The 15,702-nt window shown below is 39.6% G+C and overlaps 1 protein-coding gene across 1 annotated transcript in view; it reads left to right on the top strand.

The window, feature by feature from the left end:
• KCNJ4 (potassium inwardly rectifying channel subfamily J member 4) overlaps positions 1 to 15,702 on the top strand; it is a 209,943-nt gene that overhangs the window by 17,327 nt on the left and 176,914 nt on the right. The window lies entirely within an intron of this gene.

The raw sequence follows: 15,702 nt of genomic DNA on the forward strand, positions 1-15,702 counted from the left end.
ATCTCCCGTAAGTGAGTCCACCCCTCACATTATATATACAGTATCTCCCATAAGTGAGTCCACCCCTCACATTATATATACAGTATCTCCCGTAAGTGACTCCACCCCTCACATTATATATACAGTATCTCCCATAAGTGAGTCCACCCCTCATATTATATATACAATATCTCCCATAAGTGAGTCCACCCCTCACATTATATATACAGTATCTCCCATAAGTGAGTCCACCCCTCACATTATATACAGTATATCCCATAAGTGAGTCCACCCCTCACATTATATATACAGTATCTCCCATAAGTGAGTCCACCCCTCATATTATATATACAATATCTCCCATAAGTGAGTCCACCCCTCACATTATATATACAGTATCTCCCATAAGTGAGTCCACCCCTCACATTATATACAGTATATCCCATAAGTGAGTCCACCCCTTACATTATATACAGTATCTCCCATAAGTGAGTCCACCCCTCACATTATATATACAGTATCTCCCATAAGTGAGTCCACCCCTTACATTATATACAGTATCTCCCATAAGTGAGTCCACCCCTTACATTATATACAGTATCTCCCATAAGTGAGTCCACCCCTCACATTATATACAGTATCTCCCATAATTGAGTCCACCCCTCACATTATATATACTGTATCTCCCATAAATGAGTCCACCCCTCACATTATATATACAGTATATCCCATAAGTGACTCCACCCCTCACATTATATACAGTATCTCCCATAAGTGAGTCCACCCCTCACATTATATATACAGTATCTCCCATAAGTGAGTCCACCCCTCACATTATATATACAGTATCTCCCGTAAGTGAGTCCACCCCTCACATTATATATACAGTATCTCCCAGAAGTGAGTCCACCCCTCACATTATATATACAGTATCTCCCATAAGTGAGTCCACCCCTCACATTATATAAACAGTATCTCCCATAAGTGAGTCCACCCCTCACATTATATACAATATCTCCCATAAGTGAGTCCACCCCTCACATTATATATACAGTATCTCCCATAAGTGAGTCCACCCCTCACATTATATACAGTATCTCCCATAAGTGAGTCCACCCCTCACATTATATATACAGTATCTCCCATAAGTGAGTCCACCCCTCACATTATATATACAGTATCTCCCATAAGTGAGTCCACCCCTCACATTATATATACAGTATCTCCCGTAAGTGACTCCACCCCTCACATTATATATACAGTATCTCCCATAAGTGAGTCCACCCCTCATATTATATATACAATATCTCCCATAAGTGAGTCCACCCATCACATTATATACAGTATATCCCATAAGTGAGTCCACCCCTCACATTATATACAGTATATCCCATAAGTGAGTCCACCCCTCACATTATATACAGTATCTCCCATAAGTGAGTCCACCCCTCACATTATATACAGTATATCCCATAAGTGAGTCCACCCCTCACATTATATATACAGTATCTCCCATAAGTGAGTCCACCCCTCACATTATATATACAGTATCTCCCATAAGTGAGTCCACCCCTCACATTATATATACAGTATCTCCCATAAGTGGGTCCACCCCTCACATTATATACAGTATCTCTCATAAGTGAGTCCACCCCTCAAATTATATACAGTATCTCCCATAAGTGAGTCCACCCCTCACATTATATATACAGTATCTCCCATAAGTGAGTCCACCCCTCACATTATATATACAGTATCTCCCATAAGTGAGTCCACCCCTCACATTATATACAGTATATCCCATAAGTGAGTCCACCCCTCACATTATATATACAGTATCTCCCATAAGTGAGTCCACCCCTCACATTATATATACAGTATCTCCCATAAGTGAGTCCACCCCTCACATTATATATACAGTATCTCCCATAAGTGGGTCCACCCCTCACATTATATACAGTATCTCTCATAAGTGAGTCCACCCCTCAAATTATATACAGTATCTCCCATAAGTGAGTCCACCCCTCACATTATATATACAGTATCTCCCATAAGTGAGTCCACCCCTCACATTATATATACAGTATCTCCCATAAGTGAGTCCACCCCTCACATTATATATACAGTATCTCCCATAAGTGAGTCCACCCCACATATTATATACAGTATCTCCCATAAGTGAGTCCACCCCTCACATTATATATACAGTATCTCCCATTAGTGAGTCCACCCCTTACATTATATACAGTATCTCCCATAAGTGAGTCCACCCCTCACATTATATATACAGTATCTCCCATAAGTGAGTCCACCCCTCACATTATATATACAGTATCTCCCATTAGTGAGTCCACCCCTTACATTATATACAGTATCTCCCATAAGTGAGTCCACCCCTCACATTATATATACAGTATCTCCCATAAGTGAGTCCACCCCTTACATTATATACAGTATCTCCCATAAGTGAGTCCACCCCTTACATTATATACAGTATCTCCCATAAGTGAGTCCACCCCTCACATTATATACAGTATCTCCCATAATTGAGTCCACCCCTCACATTATATATACTGTATCTCCCATAAATGAGTCCACCCCTCACATTATATATACAGTATATCCCATAAGTGACTCCACCCCTCACATTATATATACAGTATCTCCCATAAGTGAGTCCACCCCTCACATTATATATACAGTATCTCCCATAAGTGAGTCCACCCCTCACATTATATATACAGTATATTCCATAAGTGACTCCACCCCTCACATTATATATACAGTATCTCCCATAAGTGAGTCCACCCCTCACATTATATACAGTATCTCCCATAAGTGACTCCACCCCTCACATTATATATACAGTATCTCCCATAAGTGAGTCCACCCCTCACATTATATATACAGTATCTCCCATAAGTGAGTCCACCCCTCACATTATATATACAGTATATCACATAAGTTAGTCCACCCCTCACATTATATATACAGTATCTCCCATAAGTGAATCCACCCCTCACATTATATATACAGTATATCCCATAAGTTAGTCCACCCCTCACATTATATATACAGTATCTCCCATAAGTTAGTCCACCCCTCACATTATATATATAGTATCTCCCATAAGTGAATCCACCCCTCACATTATATATACAGTATATCCCATAAGTGAGTCCACCCCTCACATTATATACAGTATCTCCCATAAGTGAGTCCACCCCTCACATTATATATACAGTATCTCCCATAAGTGAGTCCTCCCCTCACATTATATATACAGTATCTCCCATAAGTGACTCCACCCCTCACATTATATATACAGTATCTCCCATAAGTGACTCCACCCCTCACATTATATACAGTATCTCCCATAAGTGACTCCACCCCTCACATTATATATACAGTATCTCCCATAAGTGAGTCCACCCCTCACATTATATATACAGTATATCCCATAAGTGAGTCCACCCCTCACATTATATACAGTATCTCCCATAAGTGAGTCCACCCCTCACATTATATATACAGTATCTCCCATAAGTGACTCCACCCCTCACATTATATATACAGTATATCCCATAAGTGAGTCCACCCCTCACATTATATACAGTATCTCCCATAAGTGAGTCCACCCCTCACATTATATATACAGTATCTCCCATAAGTGAGTCCACCCCTCACATTATATACAGTATATCCCATAAGTGAGTCCACCCCTCACATTATATATACAGTATCTCCCATAAGTGAGTCCACCCCTCACATTATATATACAGTATCTCCCATAAGTGAGTCCACCCCTCACATTATATATACAGTATCTCCCATAAGTGATTCCACCCCTCACATTATATATACAGTATCTCCCATAAGTGAGTCCACCCCTCACATTATATATACAGTATATCCCATAAGTGAGTCCACCTCTAACATTATATATACAGTATCTCCCATAAGTGAGTCCACCCCTCACATTATATACAGTATCTCCCATAAATGAGTCCACCCCTCACATTATATACAGTACCTCCCATAAGTGAGTCCACCCCTCACATTATATATACAGTATCTCCCATAAGTGAGTCCATCCCTCACATTATATATAGTATATCCCATAAGTGAGTCCACCCCTCACATTATATATAGTATATCCCATAAGTGAGTCCATCCCTCACATTATATATACAGTATATCCCATAAGTGAGTCCATCCCTCACATTATATATAGTATATCCCATAAGTGAGTCCACCCCTCACATTATATATACAGTATATCCCATAAGTGAGTCCACCCCTCACATTATATATACAGTATATCCCATAAGTGAGTCCATCCCTCACATTATATATAGTATATCCCATAAGTGAGTCCACCCCTCACATTATATATACAGTATATCCCATAAGTGAGTCCACCCCTCACATTATATATACAGTATCTCCCATAAGTGATTCCACCCCTCACATTATATACAGTATCTCCCATAAGTGAGACCACCCCTCACATTATATATACAGTATATCCCATAAGTGAGTCCACCCCTCACATTATATATACAGTATATCCCATAAGTGAGTCCACCCCTCACACTATATATACAGTATCGCCCATAAGTGAGTCCACCCCTCACATTATATATACAGTATATCCCATAAGTGAGTCCACCCCTCACATTATATACAGTATCTCCCACAAATGAGTCCACCCCTCACATTATATACAGTACCTCCCATAAGTGAGTCCACCCCTCACATTATATATACAGTATCTCCCATAAGTGAGTCCACCCCTCACATTATATATACAGTATATCCCATAAGTGAGTCCACCCCTCACATTATATATACAGTATCTCCCATAAGTGAGTCCACCCCTCACATTATATATACAGTATCTCCCATAAGTGAGTCCACCCCTCACATTATATATACAGTATATCCCATAAGTGAGTCCACCCCTCACATTATATATACAGTATCTCCCATAAGTGAGTCCACCCCTCACATTATATATACAGTATATCCCATAAGTGAGTTCACCCCTCACATTATATATACAGTATCTCCCATAATTGAGTCCACCCCTCACATTATATACAGTATCTCCCATAAATGAGTCCACCCCTCACATTATATACAGTATATCCCATAAGTGAGTCCACCCCTCACATTATATATACAGTATATCCCATAATTGAGTCCACCCCTCACATTATATACAGTATATCCCATAAGTGAGTCCACCCCTTACATTATATACAGTATCTCCCATAAGTGAGTCCACCCCTCACATTATATACAGTATCTCCCATAAGTGAGTCCACCCCTCACATTATATATACAGTATCTCCCATAAGTGAGTCCACCCATCACATTATATACAGTATCTCCCATAAATGAGTCCACCCCTCACATTATATACAGTATATCCCATAAGTGAGTTCACCCCTCACATTATATATACAGTATCTCCCATAATTGAGTCCACCCCTCACATTATATACAGTATCTCCCATAAATGAGTCCACCCCTCACATTATATACAGTATATCCCATAAGTGAGTCCACCCCTCACATTATATATACAGTATATCCCATAATTGAGTCCACCCCTCACATTATATACAGTATATCCCATAAGTGAGTCCACCCCTTACATTATATACAGTATATCCCATAAGTGAGTCCACCCCTTACATTATATACAGTATCTCCCATAAGTGAGTCCACCCCTCACATTATATACAGTATCTCCCATAAATGAGTCCACCCCTCACATTATATATACAGTATCTCCCATAAGTGATTCCACCCCTCACATTATATATACAGTATCTCCCATAAGTGAGTCCACCCCTCACATTATATACAGTATCTCCCATAAGTGAGTCCACCCCTCACATTATATATACAGTATCTCCCATAAGTGAGTCCACCCCTCACATTATATACAGTATCTCCCATAAATGAGTCCACCCCTCACATTATATACAGTACCTCCCATAAGTGAGTCCACCCCTCACATTATATATACAGTATCTCCCATAAGTGAGTCCATCGCTCACATTATATATAGTATATCCCATAAGTGAGTCCACCCCTCACATTATATATAGTATATCCCATAAGTGAGTCCATCCCTCACATTATATATACAGTATATCCCATAAGTGAGTCCATCCCTCACATTATATATAGTATATCCCATAAGTGAGTCCACCCCTCACATTATATATACAGTATATCCCATAAGTGAGTCCACCCCTCACATTATATATACAGTATATCCCATAAGTGAGTCCATCCCTCACATTATATATAGTATATCCCATAAGTGAGTCCACCCCTCACATTATATATACAGTATATCCCATAAGTGAGTCCACCCCTCACATTATATATACAGTATATCCCATAAGTGAGTCCACCCCTCACATTATATATACAGTATATCCCATAAGTGAGTCCACCCCTCACATTATATATACAGTATCTCCCATAAGTGATTCCACCCCTCACATTATATACAGTATCTCCCATAAGTGAGACCACCCCTCACATTATATATACAGTATATCCCATAAGTGAGTCCACCCCTCACATTATATATACAGTATATCCCATAAGTGAGTCCACCCCTCACACTATATATATATTATCGCCCATAAGTGAGTCCACCCCTCACATTATATATACAGTATATCCCATAAGTGAGTCCACCCCTCACATTATATATACAGTATCTCCCATAAGTGAGTCCACCCCTCACATTATATACAGTATCTCCCACAAATGAGTCCACCCCTCACATTATATATACAGTATCTCCCATAAGTGAGTCCACCCCTCACATTATATATACAGTATATCCCATAAGTGAGTCCACCCCTCACATTATATATACAGTATCTCCCATAAATGAGTCCACCCCTCACATTATATACAGTATATCCCATAAGTGAGTTCACCCCTCACATTATATATACAGTATCTCCCATAATTGAGTCCACCCCTCACATTATATACAGTATCTCCCATAAATGAGTCCACCCCTCACATTATATACAGTATATCCCATAAGTGAGTCCACCCCTCACATTATATATACAGTATATCCCATAAGTGAGTCCACCCCTCACATTATATATACAGTATATCCCATAAGTGAGTCCACCCCTCACATTATATATACAGTATCTCCCATAAGTGATTCCACCCCTCACATTATATACAGTATCTCCCATAAGTGAGACCACCCCTCACATTATATATACAGTATATCCCATAAGTGAGTCCACCCCTCACATTATATATACAGTATATCCCATAAGTGAGTCCACCCCTCACACTATATATATATTATCGCCCATAAGTGAGTCCACCCCTCACATTATATATACAGTATATCCCATAAGTGAGTCCACCCCTCACATTATATATACAGTATCTCCCATAAGTGAGTCCACCCCTCACATTATATACAGTATCTCCCACAAATGAGTCCACCCCTCACATTATATATACAGTATCTCCCATAAGTGAGTCCACCCCTCACATTATATATACAGTATATCCCATAAGTGAGTCCACCCCTCACATTATATATACAGTATCTCCCATAAATGAGTCCACCCCTCACATTATATACAGTATATCCCATAAGTGAGTTCACCCCTCACATTATATATACAGTATCTCCCATAATTGAGTCCACCCCTCACATTATATACAGTATCTCCCATAAATGAGTCCACCCCTCACATTATATACAGTATATCCCATAAGTGAGTCCACCCCTCACATTATATATACAGTATATCCCATAATTGAGTCCACCCCTCACATTATATACAGTATATCCCATAAGTGAGTCCACCCCTTACATTATATACAGTATCTCCCATAAGTAAGTCCGCCCCTCACATTATATACAGTATCTCCCATAAATGAGTCCACCCCTCACATTATATACAGTATCTCCCATAAGTGAGTCCACCCCTCACATTATATATACAGTATATCCCATAAGTGAGTCCACCCCTCACATTATATATACAGTATCTCCCATAAGTGAGTCCACCCCTCACATTATATACAGTTTCTCCCATAAATGAGTCCACCCCTCACATTATATATACAGTATCTCCCATAAGTGAGTCCATCCCTCACATTATATACAGTATCTCCCATAAGTGAGTCCACCCCTCACATTATATATACAGTATCTCCCATAAGTGAGTCCATCCCTCACATTATATATAGTATATCCCATAAGTGAGTCCACCCCTCACATTATATACAGTATCTCCCATAAGTGAGTCCACCCCTCACATTATATATACAGTATCTCCCATAAATGAGTCCACCCCTCACATTATATATACAGTATATCCCATAAGTGAGTCCACCCCTCACATTATATATACAGTATCTCCCATAAGTAAGTCCACCCCTCACATTATATACAGTATCTCCCATAAGTGAGTCCACCCCTCACATTATATACAGTATCTCCCATAAGTGAGTCCACCCCTCACATTATATATACAGTATCTCCCATAAGTGAGTCCACCCCTCACATTATATATACAGTATCTCCTAGAAGTGAGTCCACCCCTCACATTATATATACAGTATCTCCCATAACTGAGTCCACCCCTCACATTGTATATACAGTATATCCCATAAGTGAGTCCACCCCTCACATTATATACAGTATCTCCCATAAGTGACTCCACCCCTCACATTATATATACAGTATATCCCATAAGTGAGTCCACCCCTCACATTATATACAGTATCTCCCATAAGTGAATCCACCCCTCACATTATATATACAGTATATCCCATAAGTGAGTCCACCCCTCACATTATATACAGTATCTTCCATAAGTGAGTCTACCCCTCACATTATATATACAGTATCTTCCATAAGTGAGTCCACCCCTCACATTATATATACAGTATCTCCCATAAGTGAGTCCACCCCTCACATTATATATACAGTATCTCCCATAAGCGAGTCCACCCCTCACATTATATATACAGTATCTCCCATAAGTGAGTCCACCCCTCACATTATATATACAGTGTCTCCCATAAGTGACTCCACCCCTCACATTATATATACAGTATCTCCCATAAGTGAGTCCACTCCTCACATTATATATACAGTATCTCCCATAAGTGAGTCCACCCCTCACAATATATAAACAGTATATCCCATAAGTGAGTCCACCCCTCACATTATATACAGTATATCCCATAAGTGAGTCCACCCCTCACATTATATACAGTATCTCCCATTAGTGAGTCCACCCCTCACATTATATATACAGTATATCCCATAAGTGAGTCCACCCCTCACATTATATATACAGTATATCCCATAAGTGAGTCCACCCCTCACATTATATATACAGTATCTCCCATAAGTGACTCCACCCCTCACATTATATACAGTATCTCCCATAAGTGAATCCACCCCTCACATTATATATACAGTATCTCCCATAAGTGAGTCCACCCCTCACATTATATACAGTATATCCCATAAGTGAATCCACCCCTCACATTATATATACAGTATCTCCCATAAGTGAGTTCACCCCTCACATTATATACAGTATATCCCATAAGTGAGTCCACCCCTCACATTATATATACAGTATATCCCATAAGTGACTCCACCCCTCACATTATATACAGTATATCCCATAAGTGAGTCCACCCCTCACATTATATACAGTATCTCCCATAAGTGAGTCCACCCCTCACATTATATATACAGTATATCCCATAAGTGAGTCCACCCCTCACATTATATACAATATCTCCCATAACTGAGTCCACCCCTCACATTATATACAGTATATCCCATAAGTGAGTCCACCCCTCACATTATTTATACAGTATCTCCCATAAGTGAATCCACCCCTCACATTATATATACAGTATCTCCCATAAGTGAGTCCACCCCTCACATTATATATACAGTATATCCCATAAGTGAGTCCACCCCTCACATTATATACAATATCTCCCATAACTGAGTCCACTCCTCACATTATATATACAGTATATCCCATAAGTGAGTCCACCCCTCACATTATATATACAGTATCTCCCATAAGTGACTCCACCCCTCACATTATATATACAGTATATTCCATAAGTGAGTCCACCCCTCACATTATATATACAGTATCTCCTAGAAGTGAGTCCACCCCTCACATTATATATACAGTATCTCCCATAACTGAGTCCACCCCTCACATTGTATATACAGTATATCCCATAAGTGAGTCCACCCCTCACATTATATACAGTATCTCCCATAAGTGACTCCACCCCTCACATTATATATACAGTATATCCCATAAGTGAGTCCACCCCTCACATTATATACAGTATCTCCCATAAGTGAATCCACCCCTCACATTATATATACAGTATATCCCATAAGTGAGTCCACCCCTCACATTATATACAGTATCTTCCATAAGTGAGTCTACCCCTCACATTATATATACAGTATCTTCCATAAGTGAGTCCACCCCTCACATTATATATACAGTATCTCCCATAAGTGAGTCCACCCCTCACATTATATATACAGTATCTCCCATAAGCGAGTCCACCCCTCACATTATATATACAGTATCTCCCATAAGTGAGTCCACCCCTCACATTATATATACAGTGTCTCCCATAAGTGACTCCACCCCTCACATTATATACACAGTATCTCCCATAAGTGAGTCCACTCCTCACATTATATATACAGTATCTCCCATAAGTGAGTCCACCCCTCACAATATATAAACAGTATATCCCATAAGTGAGTCCACCCCTCACATTATATACAGTATCTCCCATAAGTGAGTCCACCCCTCACATTATATACAGTATCTCTCATTAGTGAGTCCACCCCTCACATTATATATACAGTATATCCCATAAGTGAGTCCACCCCTCACATTATATATACAGTATATCCCATAAGTGAGTCCACCCCTCACATTATATATACAGTATCTCCCATAAGTGACTCCACCCCTCACATTATATACAGTATCTCCCATAAGTGAATCCACCCCTCACATTATATATACAGTATCTCCCATAAGTGAGTCCACCCCTCACATTATATACAGTATATCCCATAAGTGAATCCACCCCTCACATTATATATACAGTATCTCCCATAAGTGAGTTCACCCCTCACATTATATACAGTATATCCCATAAGTGAGTCCACCCCTCACATTATATATACAGTATATCCCATAAGTGACTCCACCCCTCACATTATATACAGTATATCCCATAAGTGAGTCCACCCCTCACATTATATACAGTATCTCCCATAAGTGAGTCCACCCCTCACATTATATATACAGTATATCCCATAAGTGAGTCCACCCCTCACATTATATACAATATCTCCCATAACTGAGTCCACCCCTCACATTATATACAGTATATCCCATAAGTGAGTCCACCCCTCACATTATTTATACAGTATCTCCCATAAGTGAATCCACCCCTCACATTATATATACAGTATCTCCCATAAGTGAGTCCACCCCTCACATTATATATACAGTATATCCCATAAGTGAGTCCACCCCTCACATTATATACAATATCTCCCATAACTGAGTCCACCCCTCACATTATATATACAGTATATCCCATAAGTGAGTCCACCCCTCACATTATATATACAGTATCTCCCATAAGTGACTCCACCCCTCACATTATATATACAGTATATTCCATAAGTGAGTCCACCCCTCACATTATATACAGTATCTCCCATAAGTGACTCCACCCCTCACATTATATATACAGTATATCCCATAAGTGAGTCCACCCCTCATATTATATACAGTATATCCCATAAGTGAGTCCACCCCTCACATTATATACAGTATCTCCCATAAGTGAATCCACCCCTCACATTATATATACAGTATATCCCATAAGTGAGTCCACCCCTCACATTATATACAGTATCTCCCATAAGTGAATCCACCCCTCACATTATATATACAGTATCTCCCATAAGTGACTCCACCCCTCACATTATATATACAGTATATCGCATAAGTGAGTCCACCCCTCACATTATATATACAGTATCTCCCATAAGTGGGTCACCCCTCACATTATATATACAGTATCTCCCATAAGTGAGTCCACCCCTCACATTATATATACAGTATATCCCATAAGTGAGTCCACCCCTCACATTATATATACAGTATATCCCATAAGTGAGTCCACCCCTCACATTATATATACAGTATATCCCATAAGTGAGTCCACCCCTCACATTATATACAGTATCTCCCATAAGTGAATCCACCCCTCACATTATATATACGGTATCTCCCATAAGTGACTCCACCCCTCACATTATATATACAGTATATCGCATAAGTGAGTCCACCCCTCACATTATATATACAGTATCTCCCATAAGTGGGTCACCCCTCACATTATATATACAGTATCTCCCATAAGTGAGTCCACCCCTCACATTATATATACAGTATATCCCATAAGTGAGTCCACCCCTCACATTATATACAGTATATCCCATAAGTGAGTCCACCCCTCACATTATATATACAGTATCTCCCATAAGTGGGTCACCCCTCACATTATATATTCAGTATCTCCCATAAGTGAGTCCACCCCTCACATTATATATATAGTATATCCCATAAGTGAGTCCACCCCTCACATTATATATACAGTATCTCCCATAAGTGAGTCCACCCCTCACATTATATATACAGTATATCCCATAAGTGACTCCACCCCTCACATTATATACAGTATCTCCCATAAGTAAGTCCACCCCTCACATTATATATACATTATCTCCCATAAGTAAGTCCACCCCTCACATTATATATACAGTCTCTCCCATAAGTGAGTCCACCCCTCACATTATATATACAGTATATCCCATAAGTGAGTCCACCCTTCACATTATATACACAGTATCTCCCATAAGTGAGTCCACACCTCACATTATATACAGTATCTCTTATAAGTGAGTCCACCCCTCACATTATATATACAGTATCTCCCATAAGTGGGTCCACCCCTCACATTATATATACAGTATCTCCCATAAGTGACTCCACCCCTCACATTATATATACAGTATATCCCATAAGTGAGTCCACCCCTCACATTATATATACAGTATCTCCCATTAGTGAGTCCACCCCTTACATTATATACAGTATATCCCATAAGTGACTCCACCCCTCACATTATATATACAGTATCTCCCATAAGTGACTCCACCCCTCACATTATATATACAGTATCTCCCATAAGTGAGTCCACCCCTCACATTATATATACAGTATCTCCCATAAGTGACTCCACCCCTCACATTATATGTACAGTATCTCCCATAAGTGAGTCCACCCCTCACATTATATATACAGTATATCCCATAAGTGAGTCCACCCCTCACATTATATACAGTATATCCCATAAGTGAGTCCATCCCTCACATTATATATACAGTATATCCCATTAGTGAGTCCACCCCTCACATTATATATACAGTATCTCCCATAAGTGACTCCACCCCTCACATTATATATACAGTATATACCATAAGTGACTCCACCCCTCACATTATATATACAGTATCTCCCATAAGTGACTCCACCCCTCACATTATATATACAGTATCTCCCATAAGTGAGTCCACCCCTCACATTATATATACAGTATATCCCATAAGTGAGTCCACCCCTCACATTATATATACAGTATATCCCATAAGTGAGTCCACCCCTCACATTATATATACAGTATCTCCCATAAGTGAGTCCACCTCTCACATTATATACAGTATCTCCCATAAGTGAGTCCACCCCTCACATTATATATACAGTATCTCCCATAAATGGGTCCACCCCTCACATTATATATACAGTATATCCCATAAGTGAGTCCATCCCTCACATTATATACAGTATCTCCCATAAGTGAGTCCACCCCTCACATTATATATACAGTATCTCCCATAAGTGAGTCCACCCCTCACATTATATATAGTATATCCCATAAGTGAGTCCACCCCTCACATTATATATACAGTATCTCCTATAAGTGACTCCACCCCTCACATTATATATACAGTATCTCCCATAAATGGGTCCACCCCTCACATTATATATACAGTATATCCCATAAGTGAGTCCACCCCTCACATTATATACATTATCTCCCATAAGTGAGTCCACCCCTCACATTATATATACAGTATCTCCCATAAGTGAGTCCACCCCTCACATTATATATAGTATATCCCATAAGTGAGTCCACCCCTCACATTATATATACAGTATCTCCCATAAGTGACTCCACCCCTCACATTACATATACAGTATCTCCCATAAGTGAGTCCACCCCTCACATTATATATACAGTATATCCCATAAGTGACTCCACCCCTCACATTATATACAGTATCTCCCATAAGTGAGTCTACCCCTCACATTATATATACAGTATATCCCATAAGTGAGTCCACCCCTCACATTATATACAGTATCTCCCATAAGTGAGTCCACCCCTCACATTATATATACAGTATATCCCATAAGTGAGTCCACCCCTCACATTATATACAGTATATCCCATAAGTGAGTCCACCCCTCACATTATATATACAGTATATCCCATAAGTGAGTCCACCCCTCACATTATATATACAGTATCTCCCAGAAGTGAGTCCACTCCTCACATTATATATACAGTATCTCCCATAACTAAGTCCACCCGTCACATTATATACAGTATCTCCCATAAGTGAATCCACCCCTCACATTATATATACAGTATCTCCCATAAGTGAGTCCACCCCTCACATTATATACAGTATATCCCATAAGTGACTCCACCCCTCACATTATATATACAGTATCTCCCATAAGTGAGTCCACCCCTCACATTATATATACAGTATTTCCCATAAGTGAGTCCACCCCTCACATTATATACAGTATCTCCCATAAGTGAGTCCACCCCTCACATTATATATACAGTATCTCCCATAAGTGAGTCCACCCCTCACATTATATACAGTATCTCCCATAAGTGACTCCACCCCTCACATTATATATACAGTATCTCCCATAAGTGACTCCACCCCTCACATTATATGTACAGTATATCCCATAAGTGAGTCCACCCCTCACATTATATATACAGTATCTCCCATAATTGAGTCCACCCCTCACATTATATATACAGTATATCCCATAAGTGAGTCCACCCCTCACATTATATATACAGTATCTCCCATAACTGAGTCCACCCCTCACATTATATATACAGTATATCCCATAAGTGACTCCACCCCTCACATTATATATACAGTATCTCCCATAACTGAGTCCACCCCTCACATTATATATACAGTATATCCCATAAGTGAGTCCACCCCTCACATTATATACAGTATCTCCCATAAGTGACTCCACCCCTCACATTACATATACAGTATCTCCCATAAGTGAGTCCACCCCTCACATTATATATACAGTATATCCCATAAGTGAGTCCACCCCTCACATTATATACCGTATCTCCCATAAGTGACTCCACCCCTCACATTACATATACAGTATCTCCCATAAGTGAGTCCACCCCTCACATTATATATACAGTATC

Source organism: Hyla sarda, chromosome 6 (genome assembly GCF_029499605.1).
Source record: "Hyla sarda isolate aHylSar1 chromosome 6, aHylSar1.hap1, whole genome shotgun sequence".
Lineage (NCBI taxonomy): Eukaryota > Metazoa > Chordata > Amphibia > Anura > Hylidae > Hyla > Hyla sarda.